This window comes from Dipteris shenzhenensis, chromosome 12 (genome assembly GCF_047967505.1).
Source record: "Dipteris shenzhenensis isolate YYH24624 ecotype China chromosome 12, Dip_SZ_1.0, whole genome shotgun sequence".
Lineage (NCBI taxonomy): Eukaryota > Viridiplantae > Streptophyta > Polypodiopsida > Gleicheniales > Dipteridaceae > Dipteris > Dipteris shenzhenensis.
In genome coordinates, this window is record NC_141607.1 from 6,325,166 (window position 1) to 6,345,569 (window position 20,404).

The following is a 20,404-nucleotide window of genomic DNA, read 5'->3' on the forward strand; positions in this document are numbered from 1 at the left end:
AATGATTTCCTCTTTGTTGATTTTGATGTTGCTGAGGATGATGCTGGTGCTGATGCTGATTCTGACTTTGATTTTGTTGATGATGACCACTTTTCTGGTATGATCTACCTCTGTTTCTACCTTTGCCTCTGCTTCTGTCTGAAGCTGTGAATGCCTGATCATTAGAATGACCTTTACGTGCTTGAATGGCCTGAGTCCTGAGTTCTTCACCAAGTAGAACTGACTGAAGTTCTTCCAGTGTTGGAATTTGCCGTTGGGGATGGCAATACTCTGGACTAGATTCTCATATCCTTCTCCTAGTCCATTCAGGATTACTTGAACCATTTCTGTGGGATTCATAGTCTCTCCTGCTGCTACAAGTTGATTGTTGTAGTCTTTGATGCGGAGTACATAAGCATGACCAATTTCACTGCTGTTGCGGAAACTCTGGTTGATCTGGTTTGAGCTGACATGTTGATTGTTGTAGTCTTTGATGCGGAGTACATAAGCATGACCGGTTTCACTGCTGTTGCGGAAACTCTGGTTGATCTGGTTTCTCAGGGTGAGAATCCTGGATGTGTTCTTGGACTCGTAGAGAGCTGCGAACATATCCCATGCTTCTTTTGATGTCTTAACTGTGTTGAGCTGTCCTAGCATGACATCTTGCACATTCTGCTTGATCAAGTGATAGGCATACTTGTCATTCTTATCCCATTCTGCTTGAGCTATTCTGCTTGAGCTCGGGCAATGGTAGGATCTGCTACTGGTGCAGAAACTGTTTGTGTAGATGTAGATCCCGATGTAGATCCTGTTGCTGGTGTTGTGACAACAGATGGAGTAGAGCTACTAGTGGCTGGATCGGCCAATGGTCTAGGTATAGATCCATCGACATACTCCCATTTGTCCTGAAGCACAAGAATGGTCTCCATTCGGTATTTCCATGTACCATAATTGGAGTTGTCTAACTTAGCAGATGCCTCCAGATTGAGGTTGCTGGTCGACATGGTGCAAACAATGTACTCAAAAAGTGTCCTGGAAAACTCTGTATGAATCAACTGCAAATACACTGAAGATGCCAAGTGAAATCTGTGTACCGTCGGTGAAGATAGAACTGTAGTATATAAGATCTGATCTGTGTTACAAGGCTTGTGGCAATGATGCCAGGAATAGCCAAGAGGCTTTATAAGGCTAAAAATGATGTGCACGATGCCGTGAGATAGCCAAATAGGCTTTACAATGGTGGCATGTGTGTGTGAAATCAAGTGCTATCTGCCCACTGAACCAATCTGCAATGCCTCTGAACTCTGAAGTCTGCTCACTGAACTGATGAACGTAAGGTTTCAGGTAATGTAATGATGTGAAATCGGATGTGAGCGTATGGACTGACTCCGAGTAGGTACAAGTCAGGAATTTCGGGCATGGCTTAGATTGGCAACTTGGGGAATTCAAAGCCTCCCCTCTATGGCGATCTAGTCTACTCTGATCTAGATCTAAACCAACCGTCGATCGATGAAAGAGCAGCAAATAATTCCTTTTCTTTTGTTCTTTTTAAGTGTTGGGTCAGATGCGTCGATGTAGAGGCAAATGTGCGTGAAGGAAGTGGTTTTGTCGGCGAGGCTCAAATGTGAGTGTAACTTGCGCCGAAATGTGCGCATGATGTGACGAGCGCGTAGAGCACAAAAAAACAAGCGACTTTCCTTTTTGGAGCACCCTCAAATTCTTCCTGGATCAAGAGATACGACTTGATCTAGGTGGAGGGGCAAAAGGAGTGCAAATGGTGCTCAATGATGATGTGTCACTGTGAGTCACATGCAGGGATGATGTGACACTGTGCTTAGCAAGAGGTGTGCCAGTGAAGCTCTGTGCTGAGGTGGCAGGAGTGTGCACATGCAGTGTGTGCACAGTGTGCCTGGCAAGGGACTGTGCCTACAGGGTCAGTGCTGACTGGACTGCTGAGGTGGCAGTGCTGAGGTGGCACAGATGATGTCAGCAGGGTGACATGGAAATGTTGACGTGGCACTGATGACGTGTCCCTGATGATGTGGCATAGGTGACGTGGCAGATGACGTGGCACATGTGACGTGGCTGATGATGTGTCACTGATGACGTGGCTGATGACGTGTCACTGATGACGTGGTAGGTGACGTGGTTGATGACGTGTCACTGATGACATGGCAAGTGAGGTGGTTGATGATGTGTCACTGATGACGTGGTAGGTGATGTGGCTGATGACGTGTCGCTGATGATGTGGCAGGTGATGTGGCAGTCGGTGATGATGTGGACTGCTTACGTGGCCGATGACGTGGTGCGAGTGACATGGCACTGTGGATAAGGTTGCCATGTGTCAGATTTATGAGGCGCTTATCTGCCACGTGGCAGATAAGACGACGTGGCAGACTGATGATGTGGCAGTTATGGCTAAGGCTATCTACCACGTGTCGCCATGTCCCTTCACAGAATCTTTTGAAGATTTTGACAGAATCTAGGAAGATTCTGTCTTCGAATCCGTCGAGTCGAGCGAGGTCGTTGTTGCTTTCGTCGATGCTTTCGCTCGTTGTTGTTACGGGAGGCGGCCGTTGAAGGAGCTTGTGCTAAGGAGCCATCGGTGGGCTGGAGGCGATGAAGTCCATTGGCTTGTTGGAGGCGGCTGAGGGTTCTCAGGCTCGGCTATGGTAGGAGAGGCGACAGAGCCTTAGAGCCTTCGTTGAGGCAGTCGAGCGGTTGGAGCAGTGGCTGGCCGATGGAAGGCTCACTATGGGGCTTTGGAGAGCGTTGACGTAGGAGCGGCTGGTTGGACGTCGTTGTAGTTCGGAGTAACCGTCAATGGAGAGGAAGGTGTTCGCTACAGCTGCCTCGTTGGAGAAGAAGCGAGCGCTTCGTTGGAGTAGGCGTTGGAGAGGTTGCGTCACTGGTCGATGAAGGTGCAGCTCGTTGATGAGTCGCGGCCTGTGTGTGAGTGGGAGAGCCGCTTGGAAGGTAGGCTTTCTGTTTAGAGGAGGCCCGTCGATGGAGGCGGCCCGTTAATGGATGCTTTGAAGAAGAAAGCTGCAACCCATGTGGCGGCGCCTTTGAGGCTTGGAGCGAAGGAGCGCTTGCAGAAGGGCTTGGAAGGAGCCGGTGAAGAGGCTTGGAGCTTTGATCGTCGAAGAGCCTTCGGAGGCTCAAGGCGTAGCGCTATGAGAGCTAATGGCAGCCATTCGGTGGGCTGCGCTGGCCTTCGATGGAGAGGAAGCACTCTTGTTGGAGAGGAAGCGCTAGAGTAGAAGCAAGTCGAGAGACTCTCACAAATCTCTCTCTCAAAGACTCTCAAGGAAATAAATCTCTCTCGTTCTCTCTCAAACAGAAATCTATCTCTTTCTCACACCTCAAGAATAGTGGATGGAAACTTTCTCTATTTCTCTTAAGAAGAAGAATCAAATCTCTCACAAACTCTTGAAGGAGATGAACGGAAATATCTCACCAAATGGACGGAATTTTCTCTCAATGGAAGTGAAGGGAAGGATCTCACAATCACTCAAGAGAACTCTCAATCTCACAATCTCTCTCACACTCTCAAGAAACTCAATGTCTCAGCGGAAGACAAGGAAGCTCTGATACCATGACAAAATATGAAGAGGGGAGAGGAGAAGAGTGGAGATGAGGAGAGAGGGCACAGCTAGAGAGCACACCACAAATGACTAACTGTACACTAGATTTAGTTGAAAAAATAGAATATATACAAACCCTTTTAGGGTTAGGGTTAGGGGATCTAACCCTTTCCTTTATAGCACTCTATAAGGTTAGTGCTATGCACATATGATCACGTGATGGTGCTATGCACACATGATCACATGATGTTGAGCGTGAACTCTCAACACCCTACTCTTCTCCTCCTCTTCCTCTTGCCCTCATCTGCTTCTCCTCCTCCCTCTTCCTTGCTACTCTCTCCCTCTCACTGCTCCATCTTTGCCAGCTCTCCCCTACATTTTAGCCTGCATCACTGATACCTCTCTTTGAGTACTCATGGCACCATTTGAGGACATATCCAACAAGTACCATGTGAACCTACAAGTGGAGGCAGAATATGCAAGCACAAGCTCTTTGGGATATAGTGGAACTCCTTAAAGTGTGCTCCACAGTCTTTGACTGCCACGTTTTCATATAGTGCATGATGTTGTTCGGTTTGTTGGCAAGGGACATGCTGGATTGCTTGGTTATTGCAATCGTTTGAACTATTCTCAGACATTGGCTATGCAAGCAAGCAAGGTGCAGAGAGCCCAAGCAAAAGAACTTGTACATTTGGGAAATATTACTATTGTGGCAATATTTTGTACATTTGGGAAATAATAGTATGCAGGATCTCCAATTGCAAAACAAAGAACTCAGTGACAAAGCACATGCACTGGACTTGGAGTGACATGAATTGGAAGAATCAATCCAAAAGCTTGCTGAAAGCAAACAAGATTTGGAAAGGTCTATCTATGGCCAAGTTCAACGTGCTGTGGAGAAGGAATGAGAGAAGTCGCTAGAACGAGTACAAAAGTTGAAGGGAACACCTTGGGGACTGAAGGAGAGGAAAAGTGCAATCTGTGGATGCATTGTCAACCAATAGTGGTGCTCGAAAGAGGAGAATACGGGTTGCAAGGTTAGTTCCCCAAATTTTCAATGAAATTTCTTACCCCAAAATATTTGTGGTGTTGCATTCTTTCCATTAAGACTCATTTGTACTCTACTTTAGGAATTTCATGGAGGATGTGATGGGAATAATGGAAATGGATAATAGTGATCCTTCATATGTTCTAAGAAGTTTAATAAAGCCAAGTGATGTCATGGAAGTGTTGAAGGACTCTAGACAAAAAGGGCTGACAAAAAGGGCTACGTAAACAAGTTGCTAGAGAGGTAATGAAGGATTTCAAGGGTCTCGTCCAAGCAAAGGAGGTGCTTGGAACTTGTGATGCTACTGGTGTAAGTTGTGAAGCTTACAAGTCTGTTTTTAAAAATTTCAAGTTTGCTATGGAGGAAAAGTATAAGATATATACAATGCCATTGCCAACACCGTGGTCTATAAAGCTTGCACGTCAAGAAACAAACCAATGTGCTAGAGAAAAGCTTGGAGGATACCATTGTGTAAGTGGCACAATGACTTGGAAAAGTAAAAAGAAATCTGGCATTCAAATGTTTGAAATGAATGCTTTCAATAATGTTTACGTGGATGTAGAGAATTTGCAGAGAGCCATGTTCAAATTCTATGGGATGAGAGAAGAAGGTAAGAGAAATTCCCTCTTCACATTCAACTTTATTTCTTCTGATTTCTATATCCTTACTGAATTTCTCTTTCATTGTATAGATGGCAAGCTAGTATTTGTTATAAAAATGGATGAAGCTCAGTTGGTAAAAGAGCACAAGCTAGAGAGGGTGAGCATTTGTATTATGAATGACGCCTTGCGTTTTACTCAAGGGGATGAGGAAGTTCAGCAGGGTTTCTCAGTCCAATGTGAGAAGGACATATGGTGGCTTATAGCCTTTGAGACCCCAAAGGAGTGCCGCAAGACATTGAAGTGGGTTTTGGAGAGAACTGGCATCCCGTCGATTATTCGAAGACAAGAGGCAGGGAAAACATTAATTGTGGATGGGCATGGAATGTTTCAAGTTAAATGGCATCTAGCTGGTGATTTGAAGACCCTTAAGTGCTTGTATGGTTGTGATATAGGTGCAAATGCAAAATGGACATGCTTGTATTGCACCCACTCTCAAAAGATGCAAAAGGGAAGCCTATAGTGGGAAAATGGCATCCTTTCTTGCAACCAAAGTCCAGCCCCTAATCATCACAAAAAGGATCCTAAGTGGGACCCCATTCTACCAATTCCATTGAAGCGGGTACACGTGTGTACTTTGCATGCTGAACTGCGTATACTTGATAAGTTACTCTATCTCCATCGTTTATGCTTGGAATTTGAGGCCATAGCAAGTATCTGCACAATGCATTGCAAAAGCTGAAGAACTACTCTCACTAATGGGACTTCACGGAGGTAATGTGAAGCTTAAGCAGGACAAGAAACAATCAAGAAAGACACAAAATCTTCCTGCTAAAGTGTCCATGGGTGGAGGAAAGGCAAGGAGATTCTTGTCCAACCACAATGTTGATAAAGAAAAACATACATTAGCTCAAAGCACCCTAGGTTGGGAGTACTGGAAAGATTTGTGTGAGTGCACCACAAATCAAGCTTCACATCTACGAATTGCTACTTTGAGAGCAAAACTGTGGACAAAGCTTGATGCATTTATGAAGTTGCTTAGACAAGGTCAAACAGATGAGCTTTATTATGAGAGATTCAGGATAGCATTGGGAGAATTCATATCATTGATGGTAGAAGCATGGGGGGAGTCACATATTACACATTACATGGTAATCCTCCTTAGGTTGAAATTTTGTGCTTTAAACTTGAGTCAGTTTATGTTTCTAATACAATGTTTTTCTTTGCAGCATATTCTTTACGCACATGCACCATGGTTTGTGGAGCAATGGGGCCCTCTGTCCATTTGGAATACTCAAGGAATGGAGAAATTACACTATAGAGCAAAGGCAGCATACTTCAAGAATACAAGGCATGGGGGTGGTATCGTGCGAAGCAATGCACTACACGAAATGTTCGATTGGTTTTATAGATGTCTAGAGGCCAGGACTCTCAAGCGCGATAAGGTAGAGATCTCAAGTGCTGCTTGGAAGTCCTCAATAGGCAGCTAAGCGGTTGCACTTTGGTTGCAATGTAGAGTCAGACAGGGGAGGCGTTGGGTCCTAAGAGAGCCTCAAATGTAAAATGTTTGATGAATAAAGTTAACACTATTTTGAGTTAATTATAGATTCCAAAATTCACAAATTTGTTTGGAAATTACAGAATTACATGTGTGACATGGCAGGGCGGAGGGGTGAGTGGGTTGGGAGGGAGGGTGGTGAAGATTAAGTATTATCGAACTGGCGACAAAACACTGGGGGGGAGGAGGTGCACTCAAAAAACCCTAATTTAAAAGAAAAATCCTAAAGTGCTTTAAAAAAGACCATATAAAGCACTTCAAAACCCTAAAATCCCTCATTTCTATGGCACGAGTTAAACCAATTGCTAGACCCACTGGACGTCATTTACACGCTACCCGTTGTCCTCCTCAAAACGCCATGCCCTCTGAACACACTGCAAGCCCCAGTGGCCAAGAGGGCAATGATCACCAGGGATTTGAAGGCAGTTCTCATCATTAGGGGTCCAAGCAACACGAGTCCCCACCATTCGACTCTCATGGGGGATCCCAGGGATCTCACCACCATGAGGAATCCAAGCACGATGAAGGATCCAAGCACGATTAGGGGTCCTCTCAGTCCTTCCACACAACTAACCGTGGAAGTAGAGAGGTCTCCCAAGAGGGGTAAAATAGTCCAGTAAATCTTGATCAACTGCCCCTCCCTCCTCCGTGGGGTCCTGGCGTGGAGCATCTAGACAAACAAGGGGAGCAAGAAAGGCAAAGAGAGGAGATGGAGAGATTACAGGGGCCACAACAAGAGGAAGTATTTGGCAGGCTCATAGATATAATGAACCTTGGCCCCAATCCTCCAACAAAGCAGACCGCATAGAAGAGCACCATCAACCCTTTGTGCCTTGAGATGATCAGATATGAGGAGCTCTAGTACGAGTTGAGCAAGAGCCTCAGCTTGCTGTCTCACAGCCTCATGAAAAGGAAAAGAGACCAAGGACAAAGCAGACCCCTAGGCATGAGAAGCCACCTTGAATGACCCACTAGACATAGGAAGAGGATCTGAAGAGGTGGTTGCAAGGGAGGAGAGGTGAAAGAAGTTCAAAGCGGACAAGTGGCCATGGAGCCATGTCCAAAGGCCAGTGCAGGGTCCCCTAAAGATTAAGAGGCACAAAAAATCAGACGTAAAGGCACTTCAGGAGATCCGCAAGTTCCAAACCACTATGGACAATCTCATTCCCCGTGCATCCTTCCAACATGTTGTACGTGAAATAGCACAGCATTACAAGAGTGATGTGCGTTTGGGGAGGTGCTATGGGAGCAATTCAGGAGGCAACGGAGCAGATGACAATAGGTCTTTTTGAAGACGCGAACTTATGTGCTATCCATGCCAAAAGAGTAACAGTGATGGACAAGGACCTTGCACTCGCCAAGCGCATCCACTCCGATCCCTCCCTTAGGCCCTAGATGTTGTTTAGGTTCATTTGGTGTAACCTGAATCATTTTGTAAATCTCTGCCCTTTGAGGCCAATGAATAAAAGATATCTTTATGTTCTATTACTATTCCCATGTTATTATACATGTTACGTGATGCTTTCCATCAATTTATGCAAGTTCAGTGTGAATTTGAGTGGTCAAATGATGTTTTTTCACCACGCGGCAGAAGGCAAATGTGTTCGGCATCATGCGAGGAGCCCAAAAATGGTAAAACCCGCTATGGCACATATGGGGCCTATTTGACTTGGCAAATGTGTTCGGCATCGTGCGGGGAGCCCAAACATGATAAAACCTGCTATGGCACATATGGGGCCTGTTTGACTTGGTTCGGCATCGTGCGGGGAGCCCAAAAATGGTAAAACCCGCTATGGCATGTATGGGGCCTGTTTGACCAAGTCAAACAGGCCCCATACACGCCATAGCGGGTTTTACCATTGGTCAAATAGGCCCCATACATGCCATAGCGGGTTTTACCATTTTTGGGCTCCCCGCACGATGCCGAACTTGGTCAAACAGGCCCCATACATGCCATAGCAGGTTTTACCATTTCTGGGCTCCCCGCACAATGCGAACACATTTGCCTTCTACCGCACGGTGAGATTCTTACTGGATTGCTCAAAAATGACCATTATAGCACAAATATTTATGTGATCGCATGCTTTCGAACAGAATAGTGAATGAAAATATTAATGCCAACAACAATTAAAGTTACAAAATACAATGATAGTATAAAATAAATTTTATAAAAGAACACAAAATGGGGCACTGTATAAAAAGTATAGCTGTATTCATATAAAATAAAATTTCTATACAATAAGGCTTCAGAGCCTTTCTCTCTTCTCTACAACACTGAGAACATCAGGCTTTGAATTCCCAAATACACTCCTAGCTCTAAACCTAGTCGATAGAGAGTCAACGCTATTGTTGTTGCTGGCCAGGGACATGGTTGCTGCCATCAATGCCATACCTTGAAAATTGGTTACAAAGGCATTGAGGGTAGCCATGCGGTTCACCAAAATGACCTTGTCAGCATTGCGATTGATGTCAGCATGACCAATCACTCTTGATAAGGCCTTGCACTTTAAGAGGTCATCAGTGCCATGTGGAGAAAACTTTTTGTGGATAACCAAATAGCGCCCTTTTGCTCGGCCAAGGTAATGTGCCAGTGAGTGATCTCGGCCGAAGCTACTACAAACAAGGAATTGCCGAGATGAGAATAGGTCGACCTCAAATGCCTCCTGCAACAGTTCAACATTACATTAGAATTCCATTAAAGCAAAAGTATACCAAGAGAGAAGAAATTCAAAGCTCATGGTTTCTTACCACTATGGAGTCATCATGCTCAATCCCTTCCTCTTTGTCAATGAGGATGGATCCAGAGGCCTCTTGCTGTCTGGAGTGAGATGTGGAGGCCTCTTTTGGAACATCAGGTAGGTCGGAGTAGATTGATGTCTCTACATCTTTGATTTGGCTAGTGTTAAAGCAAGAACCTCTTCTATTGAATCATCTGCTCCTAAAAACCCAGGTTCTTGCATAGTCATGTCCACCTCGTATCCACACAGGATACCAAGAACTTCATCCTCTCGGAGACCAAACATAACCTCTATGTCATGGAGAAAGAGGTATTGTTCTCCATCGACAAGAAGGGGAGCAAGAAACCATATCATTGTTGCAGGGTCAACATAGGTGGTGCCCGAGGTGGATGGAATTTGAGAAGTAGAATGGGGTTCAGGAGGTCACTGGAGCACTTCCAGGGCCAATGCAGCTTCCCGCTCCTCAGCTTCTTCATCTATGGAGGGATAAAAGTGGCACTATGTACGACCTTCTCTGCACGCTTTCCTACCTTTTCACCATTTAAGGTAAAGTGAAAGGACTCAGACATGCCATCCTCCATGACCAATAGGTGTTCCCATATGTCCCTGAGAGTCCACTTTGACGTGACAGTCACATTCTTGACATCTCCTAAATGAGAACTAATACATAAACTTACCCCTGTATTATCATCATCATTAGAGTCAAGGGGGAGCCAATTGCCACCTTTTTTCTTCTAGCGCCTATATTGGAAAGCAAAATATAACATTTGGCAGGAGATGTAGTACTTGACAACCACATTGTCCTTACATACATGGCATTGAAATAGATCACAATTTTGTTCACCTGACCTGCTTTCCCAATTCACCCCAAGCAATTCCTCAAGGGCATTCTCATGTAAGCACTTGCATGACCACATGGTTTTTGTTCTGTGCATCTAGATATTATGAAAACAAGAAGCAAAAATGTGTAGAGGCATAAACCAAGACAACCTTACCCATTTAGAGCCAAATGTAAACTTCATGGCCATGCCCACATCCCTTACAATCTTTTCCTTATATGATTGCATTATTCTTGTGTCCACTATGTTGTAATCCATGTCTTCAAGTTGTGGTGTTGCAATGCATTGAAGATGGCCATAGCCTGGTGCCATCCTTGGAGTAATGTACTTGGAACTATACCAATAGATATTTCTCTGTTTCAAAGCAGAGGACTTCTCTCCAGCATGCATTTGCCTTCCTAAATCCTCATGAATGGCAGTAAACTTACCTAAGAAGCACTCAACTGGTTCCCACTCCTCAAAGTCTGAAGGAAATACATCTGCTATGCACAAGTGCTATTTCAAAATACAATTTCAAACTGACTCATTACACTGGTTCTATTTCAAAATACAATTTCAAGCTGACTCATTACACTTCAAAATCTTACACAAAATGCAGACTTACAATGCGATGGTATTGTCGATTGATTGCTTGATGGAGGAAGGCGCATGTCCTTCCCCATGTAGATGTGTTGCACCTTTGCAAGCAATCCTTTCTTCCCAAGCTTGAACTTCATGATGTGGCCCTTCCATTCATGCAAAAGATCACCTCTTTTGCTCTTAGGAAGCTTATGTGGACCCTCGGTAGATCCTCTCATGACTATCCAATCATTCAAGCTATAGGTGCAAGGCACCCATTCACCCAATGCATTTTTGCTCCTGTGGGACATAGAGTACATGCATGGTCTCCTCACCATGCTTGTGCAGCTTGGAGGGAGAGAGCAGCTCCGATAGAGGGAGAGAGAGGGAGAAGGTATAGAGGCTGTAACTCAAGGTTGAGAGAAGCTCCAAGAGGTGCTATAACTAGGAATGGAGGGAGAAAGAGTAGAGGGGGATGAGCAGCTACTCTAGGAGGTGTTGTAGCTAGGAATGGAGGGAGAAAGGGCAGAGGGGGATGAGCAGCCACTACAGGAGGTACTATAGCTAGGAATGGAGGAAGAAAGAGTAGAGGGGGATGAGAAGCTGCTACTATAGGAGGTGCTGTAGCTAGGAATGGAGAGGGAAAGAGCAGCTACTACAGGAGGTGTTAGAGAGGGAGAAACACAGTGGACCGGCAGAGCAGGAGGGGGCAGAGAAGATGCCAAATGAGTTCCCACGTTTGAAAAATGGAGGGAGAATGGAGCTGGACCAGAGAAGAGGAGGGGGTAGTAACAAGCTAAGAGGGGGAAAATTTTCACCCAGAGGGGCCCACCGCCTCTTGAATGACTTGTAGGTTTGTTGGGGAGGTGCATATGGGAGAAGGGTCAAGCATGGGTTGAGGGGGGGGGGGATGGTTTGAGTGGTCCCCGGTGTAAGAGGAGTAGCCAATAGGGGCTGTTTGCAAGTCTGCCTACCCTCCACCTCAACATGGCATTGCCCCACAAAAAGGAGCACTCCCATTGGTGCACCTCAAATACCTCACTAATCCCTTGAAATTAGGAAACACTAATTGGGGGCCCTTTGGAGACCCCAATTCTCCCCTAATGGTGATTTGGTATCGACATTTTTGGCTCATGCCAATGCTTCTCTTTCAATGAAGATATATGTAGAAATCATAGTGTACTTTGTTTTTGAAGTTGTTAGAGGTATATTCATTTGTAAATGATAGTCATTTAAAGACTGAATACTTTGTAGCAATTGCCATTGCGCAAGAAGATTTGTAATTTGATAAGCATCTTTTCAATAGATTTATTTTGATTTCTTGAATATTAGTATATTTATTTGAATGTTGTAATGATAATGGAGCCCATGGTGCATTAGTATATAAGAAATTTTCATTCTAGACCAATAAGTTATACACAAACATATATTTGTTAATTAGATTTTGTAATGCCAAGTTAGAGTTTACATGTATTTATTAAATTTCATCATTGCGAGTGTTGCAAATTTTCCAAAGTCTCTCAAAAAAAATAAAAATAAATTCCATATTGGCAGCAAGTAAGCATTACTGTTTTTGTTTTACTCCGTGTTGGTAGCAAGTAGGCGTTATTGTACATGCTTGTACCTTGTGTTTTCGCTTGTAGCTGTTGCTCAACATGGTGAATATAATCTTTTATAAGCTCATTTTAAATTATAATCTTAAACAACATTTGGAATTTTGGTAGAAAAGCAAATCTTAGCTTGTTACTATAAAATTTTCAAATTCAGAAATGGAAAATCATAATAGATTTAAGTTTATTAATTTCTTAACAAATGTGAGTATTTTGTACTTTAAAAGAAGTAATGAATTGAGGAGATGTTTCACTATAGTTTATAATCTCGAACAAGATTTGGAATCTTAAACGAAACACAAATCTTAGTATGTCAGTATAAATGTTTCAAATTCAAAAATGGAAAATCATAACAGTTATAGTTGTTAATCACTTAACAAATCTGTATGTTTTATAGTTTAAAAGAAATAATGATTTCGCGGATATGTTTCATTATAGCTTATTTTTACTTAAGCACAATTAGTATTATCTAATAGGAGATTTACTCTTTGCATTTTCTGTATACAAACAACTATGAATTAGTTAATAGTAATTTCAAACAAGATATGCAATGTTGAATGAATAGAAAATCTTAGTTTGTTAGTATAAATATCCTAACTTCATAAATGCAAAATCATAGGAGAACTGTATCTTTTGAACTTTAAAATAAACGATGACAATGAGGAGACGTTACACTTCAATTTATTTCTATTTAAGCATAGTTAGTGCTAGGTAATAAGAGATTCATACTTTGCATTTTTTGTATACAAACAACTATTAATTATTTGTTTGTTTAGTACAACACTAATGTCAAAACAATTCAGAGGGAGAAACTTGATTATCACTTTGCTTTCTTTAATAAGCTTTCAAAATGACATGAAGAAATTTCGTAGGAAACGATTGGTAGTAATCAATGTTCAAAATCGAAGTTTGTCACAGTTAGAAAGAAGTTGGTTAAGTGTAAAACAAAAGAGAAAAAAATTAGAAAGAAGCCTTGGTACTATGAAAACGCTAGAGCTTTAGTCTTTTTTGAATTTATAAGCACACACATGCATCTATATAGTCAAGAGTAGTTTATGCACGTAAACAAGCCTTGTATCTACATAGTTGTTTAAAAGTTTGTAACATGGATGCATCTTTTACAATTTGTACAAACAAATACTTTTATTTCTTGTCAAATTGTATGTAACATCTATGCTTTATCAAATCAATGTATAGTTTGAAAGCTACGTACCTAAATAAATCAATATTTTGCTACACCAAGGGTGTTAAATAGGTTTTTAAAATGTAAAGTTTTTAACAAAAATTATGAAATCATGATCTAGAAAGTATTTACTGTAGCAACTACATTATGATTAATAGGTAGAATTTTAAAATTAGCATGAGATACTAAAATTATAGTGAACATGTATTTCAAATTCACATAGGTATTACAATAAGGATGATGCAGTAGTTCCCATTGAAGCTGATGCAGAATCATCAAACTTTCTTGTTGTGACTGTCCAACAAGAGCTCTATAAAAAGAATGTATGATGAGGTAGATTCTGGGGAAGAGAAACAAGTAAAGTTAGAATCTCCACAAGAAGATAGGACTTACCATACTTTAACTATAGAGTGCTCAGAGGAAGTGAGCATTGAAAGTGAATACTCGCCTAGCAAGAGGCCTTTATTTATTCATGAAGTGCACCTGTCTATTAAGAATGGGATATTTGAAGGCAAAGTATTAAATAAATACAGAACTTAAGCCTTACAAAATGTCAATTATCCCAAGAATTTGAAACTAGATTTAACTGATAGAGAAGGCAGTGGCTGTATTACTCTCGTGATAAGCAAGGTTTACTATGCCGACTTTGTCAAGTCATTGAATATAGGGGACTGTATTAAAATTACAAACTTTTCAGTTTGTAATAGAAATACTCAGAACGATGGAGGGACATTTGATTACACTTTGATGTTTGATCCTTCGACTAGGGTCGAACATTGTGAAACATTTGCAATTGACCCAATTTTCATTCCAACCACTGGTATTTGCAAATATAAAGAAGATTGTAAAGAGATAATTATCAAGGGACAAGGGAACTACTTGCCACTGGCTACAGTCACAATAATGGTGATTAAGCTCGAAAGTTGCATGCGTCAGATGGATGAACTTATTGTCAATGACAGTGAAAATGCAGATGATCTTATTACGGTAACTTGTTATTTCAAACCGTTACGTTGTTAATCCAATGAGATTTCTACTCTCATGCTAGGAAATATTAACATATGTTGTTACTGTAGCTGACTTTTTGGAACAATCGGCGTTCAGATTATGTGAAGATCGTCGATAGATTTAAGGCTGTAGGTTTCTGCCATTTTGTTTTGAGGAACATAGGAGCGAAAAAAAAAAGCCAGCCAATCTCATTGAATCATCCTGATCTAACTATCATGACATCTGCACGAGTTCCATCAATTTTTGCAAAATTAGCCCGAGTGTTCCACCCTTGGGGGGGTCACTCATCATATGTAACCCTATCACGTGAGTTCTATAAAAGGATATTTTTTATATCTAAAATTTACAGAAATAAATATACATAAGGGACTATTTAAAATAGTTTTGGAGCAAATTTATAGATTTGTATAGAAAAGGGGTACATTTTATTAATGAAAATTTTACAGATAAGGAATTTTAAAAATAGGCGTTGAATGCACGTGATATCTATAGAGGGTTTATACATAGTGACCCCCCCGAGGTTCCACCAACATAATTAGTAGATCGGCTATGGAAACCAAGTAATATTTAATTTGTATATATTAGTATATACTATCATACAACAAAGTATAGTATATTTATAGTTAACACTTGCTATGTTACATTAATAAATAAGCAGCATTGTGACTATTACGGGTCTAAACTCAACATTGCATGAGCCTATGTGCTTATTTTGTAAAGAGGGCAAGATCTTGAGGGAAAACACTATACCTCGATGCCTGACATGTGACCACATCACAATTTTGGAAAAGATTCCTAAGGTGAAGGCAGTTATTACAAGCTTAGATGGTGCAACCATGGATGTTACACTGAAGAACACATGGGTCGATAAAGTTTTAGATTTACCTCGGCCTTTCATAGAATTACTGGAAGATAACACATAGTTTCTAAAGTTGGAATTATTCGACCAAAGAATTGAAGGAAGATTCCTCGTAAACATACATGGTCTTGTTGTGGGCTTTATTCCTTTAAGATGGAATGGTACATGATTGCCTCAACAACCAAGCATACAACGCATCGCATAATACCCCCACTGTATAGCACAAGATCATTAGTTCAGTTGTTTTCAGCAGAGTGATAGCTTAAAGTTTTGCAGCTAACGTTTCCTTCGGCACACATTTCGAGCTTTTCACTGAGAGTGGTCTTTATATACCGTAAAACATTAGCTTGTAATTTTGCTTGTTTCTTAACATAGTAGCGCTCACTGCTACATGTTACTTTGTAAAGAGCTGTTTATTTATTTAATTTAAAATAATGTATATAGAAAAAAGTTGCACTTGGTTTCATGTTATTGTAGATACTTTAACACAAGGTTATTGCTTCATCAATAGAATTGTATTAAGCTAGCAAAGTTGAAATACTTGCAATGTTAAAGTCAATCTCCCTTTGGTGTCTTTGCAAAACAAAATTCATAATATATCATTGTGAAGTATATTATTACTTTTAATGAAATATTTAAGCCGCCACTATTATTTATAATTGAATAGTATAAGTATAGTTTTGTAATACATACAATTCAATGTGCGCATACTATAAATGTTATTTTGAATTTAACGATAATAAAGTGCCCTTGATTAACACAAAATTTTCATATGAACTAATCAATTTCGTTTCCCACATCGAATAAATACTACCAAACAAGCCCTCAGTTTGATTTGTTTAGAAGATCACAATTACTATTTATAAACATACAACAATAATAAAGCTTTATTAAATATGTCAAGTCTCTTTCTACTTAAAATTTTAAACCAACACTACTTCATTTACTTGTAAAACTGAATTAAGTATTATTTTTACATTATTACTAGAACTATTGAAGAGTACCTATGTGTTCATTGCTATTGTAATAATCATTATGCACATAACCTAAGATCGTCATTATTTACATCTTAATGAACATATTACATAGTTAAATTTTAAATTCTTTTAAATATTAACAACTCTTAATCCAATCAAGTATTTCATTTTTCCATATAATAACTTCTATTTTATTATCTGCTTCTAAATCTAACTTTATATGCTCCAAATGAGAAATCCTTATATTTATTACCACGTTCATTTTCCTAAACTTAACATTCATCTAATAATGCATAGTTATCATTAATTGCAACTATAAAACTATAATAATAGAAGAATGTCAAACTTTCTCAACAACTTAGTCTTGCCCTGTTACAAATAAAGTATTCTAGCGCTCTTTGTTGCTCTTGTTCCTATTGTTGTTGTTGCATTAGTGGTCCTTATTTTTGCTGCTATTGCTTCTTTGTCCTCATTTTGGTATATGTTGTTTCCACTCTCTTTGACCTTCTTGGGTGACTCTCCAGACAATTCACCTAACACATTTGAGGTCGATGGTGGTGGTGCATTTTGCTATTGACCAATATTGGGTCGAATGTGTCATTGTCTATCTTTGGGAGTTTGAGCAGCCATGTACTTCATTGTCAGTGATGGTGACTATGCACCCCTTCACATGGAATGTATTCTTCTAACTATAGCACAAATTGATGGCCTTGATTGCAAGGCTTTGGTCTCTAGGGTAGTTCATGGAAGTCATTTAATCTATTGAGAAGTAGCCAATTCAAAGAGATGGTGGGGCAATCGCAAATTGCTAGTGGGTTAAGCTTGAGGCTCTTGGAATTCTCCAACTTTGCTTTCTTTGATGCAGGCCCTTCAGCATTTCAGCCCTTCCACTTTGGTGGTTTGTTGGAAGTCATGGTGGCTATGTGTTGGAGACTTGAGAGGGGAGGTGATGGATGGAGGCCATGGAAACAAGTGAGTCTAAGTAGTCACTAGGCTTATGAATCTAGAAAGTGAGCTCTCTTGCCTCTAGAAGGCTTTGTATATTCATGATTATAGGGCTTACCCTCCCAATGGCCTTTCAAAGGTCAATTCATGCCACCCTCGTTGCATCTCCTTCCTAAAATTAGGCCCTCCAAGTTGCACTCAACTTGGCACCTATACCCATTGACACATCCAGCTCTATACGTGCTTCTATAGGGTCATTTTTTTGCTTGGCCAATGCAATTACATTAGTTTGAGTTCTTCGTGCTTTTCTCTTTACCCATATCTCCTCCCAAAGTTCTTGCTTTTTACTTGAAAGTGTAATGCTACTAGAAAATTCGGCATGAAAAACCTCAATTTCTCCTTTGGTACAATATTGCAAAAAAGGTTTTGACAATGCACAAAGTAAGGAGTGGACCAACCCAAATACGAATAATTCGCATCAACCCATGCAAAGATTCCCAATTTGTAGATAGTAGATATCACATTTAAGTATGGCAACATCTCTATGCCCTAGGGGACTTCATCACCGTATAATGATAGTATCTCCTTTCTAGGTAGATACTGTAAGCAGAGGGCAAGTCTTCGCTGATATAAAGGGCCATCACAATAGCCACACTCCGACATTGTGCATCCATGGATCTCTAAATGAGACTTTGCGGCATTTTTTGATTTACCCTATGGAGCAGAGTAAACATAAATCAAAGTCTCAATCTCACACTGCACTGCATATTATCTATCATCCTAGTAAATAAGCACGTTAACTAGAACAGTAGATGCAAATCCCATGAGCAGTTCTAGTAAACAACCAGTCATTAGTCATTGAAAAATTTCACAAAGCAGATGGAACTAACATGTACTCTTTAATGAACCATTTGGAAGAAAAGAACTACTGGGAAGAGAATATATTGAGGAAACCTTTATAGGAATACTTCAACGCAGATGGAAGATACATGCATCTTCTTACATGTTATTTATGGTGACATCAATGGTTTATGCCGAAAATATCCCAAAGCAGAGGGAACTAACATGTACTCTTTAATCAACCATTTGAAAGGAAAGAATAGCTAGAAAGAGAAATATTGACTATGAGATTGGAATTGTCATCAATCCCCCCCATCCCCTTTTGTTTTGCAAAAAATTCATTTTTAGGCCAACTTTGACATAGAGCACTTTTAAATACTCAATTGAATTCCTACCAGTTCTAAAAGTACGTTTAACCCTACATATGTCCTAACACATGAATTCCATGTGCCATTTGAGCCCTAAAGCAAATGGAACCGACATGTACTCTTTAATGAACCGTATGGAAGAAAAGAACTACCGAGAAGAGAGCATATTGACCAATACCTGCAAATCCCATGTGCCATTTGAGCAAAACTTTGCAGGAATACCCCAAAGCAGATGGAAGGTACATGCATATTCTTACATATTATTAAAGGACACATCAGCACATAAACAAAGCTTTGAAAAAACCAAGCACATCACCACTTTTGAGCACCATGTGCCACAAATTCTACCTACTTAAAAAGTATATTTAACCACCGCATATATTCCCTTATACATGAACCCCATGTGCCATTTGAGCAAACCCTTATGGGGATACCCCAAGGCAGATGGAACTAACATGCATTCTTTAATGGACGATTTAAAAGGCGAGAACTACTGCGAAGAGAATAGACACATTCATTGGCCAACACCTACAAATCCCATGTGTTATTTGAGCAAACCCTTGTAGGGATACCCCAAAGTAGATGGAAGATGTAGCAATCCTATTACAAGTTAATCAAGGAGACTTTAGTACAGAAACATAGTTTCAGACATATACCCTATCAGATGAACCCCATGTGCCATTTGAGCAAACCCTTTCGAGAATACCCCAAAGCAGATGGAAGTAACACATATTCTTTAACGACCCATCTAAAAGAAAGGAATCACAAGGAAGAGAACATGTACATTCATTGGCCAGCACCTACAAATCCCATGTGCCATTTGAGCAAACCCTTACAGGGACATCCCAAAGCAGATGGTAGATGCATGCATCTTGGCATGTGTTATCTAATGAGATTTCAGCAAAGAAAAAATACAGGAACACACGCATTCGAGGTCAGCATTTATGGACCAACCTTGTTGACAATCCTTTTAATGTGTTAACAAACTACCTTTAGAGTGAAGATGCTTGCTCAAATTAATATCAACCCATGTTTCATTAGAAATTTCCCAAGAAAACATACTTCAATGTTCACAAATCCATTTTACAGCAAACCATTCATTGTTAGGCATACTTCAAACACGAAAGTAAAGAATTAACACCCGAGATAATTGAAAGGCATGAAGAGAATTCGTTGAGAGTAAGAGACAAGAGGGAGCAAGAGGAGAAGGGCAAGAGAAAGAGGAAACATGATGGAAAGCAAGAGCAAAAAAGAGAAGGAGAGCAAGCTAAAGACAAAAGTTAAGAGTGGTTGCAAGCGGGATTTTTGGGACGTATGGAATTTGTATACTTAGTACATTATGATACCTTTATGCTCGAGGTACAGGACTCGAATATGTAATCCCAAGTGCTATAAAAGACTTTCTTGGGGATAAAATGATGGGCACTCTAATAGGAGGCCTTTGCTTACTATGAAGGCATTTGTCGCATTCTTGATTGCTTGTTTCCTAAATTTTGGAAATATGTCAAACATAATTCTTCAAACTTTCGAAAATACCAGTAGTACAATGTTTCCTATTCAAAAGTGAAATTTACACAGCAAATTTACAAGAAAAGCAACCATTTTTTTTCATGGCATTTTTAGCACAAATGTTTACCTACAAAAGTTAGAGTGTTCGTACATCAAGGTTGTATGGAACTGAACGGAAAAGAGTTTTTGAAGGATAGCT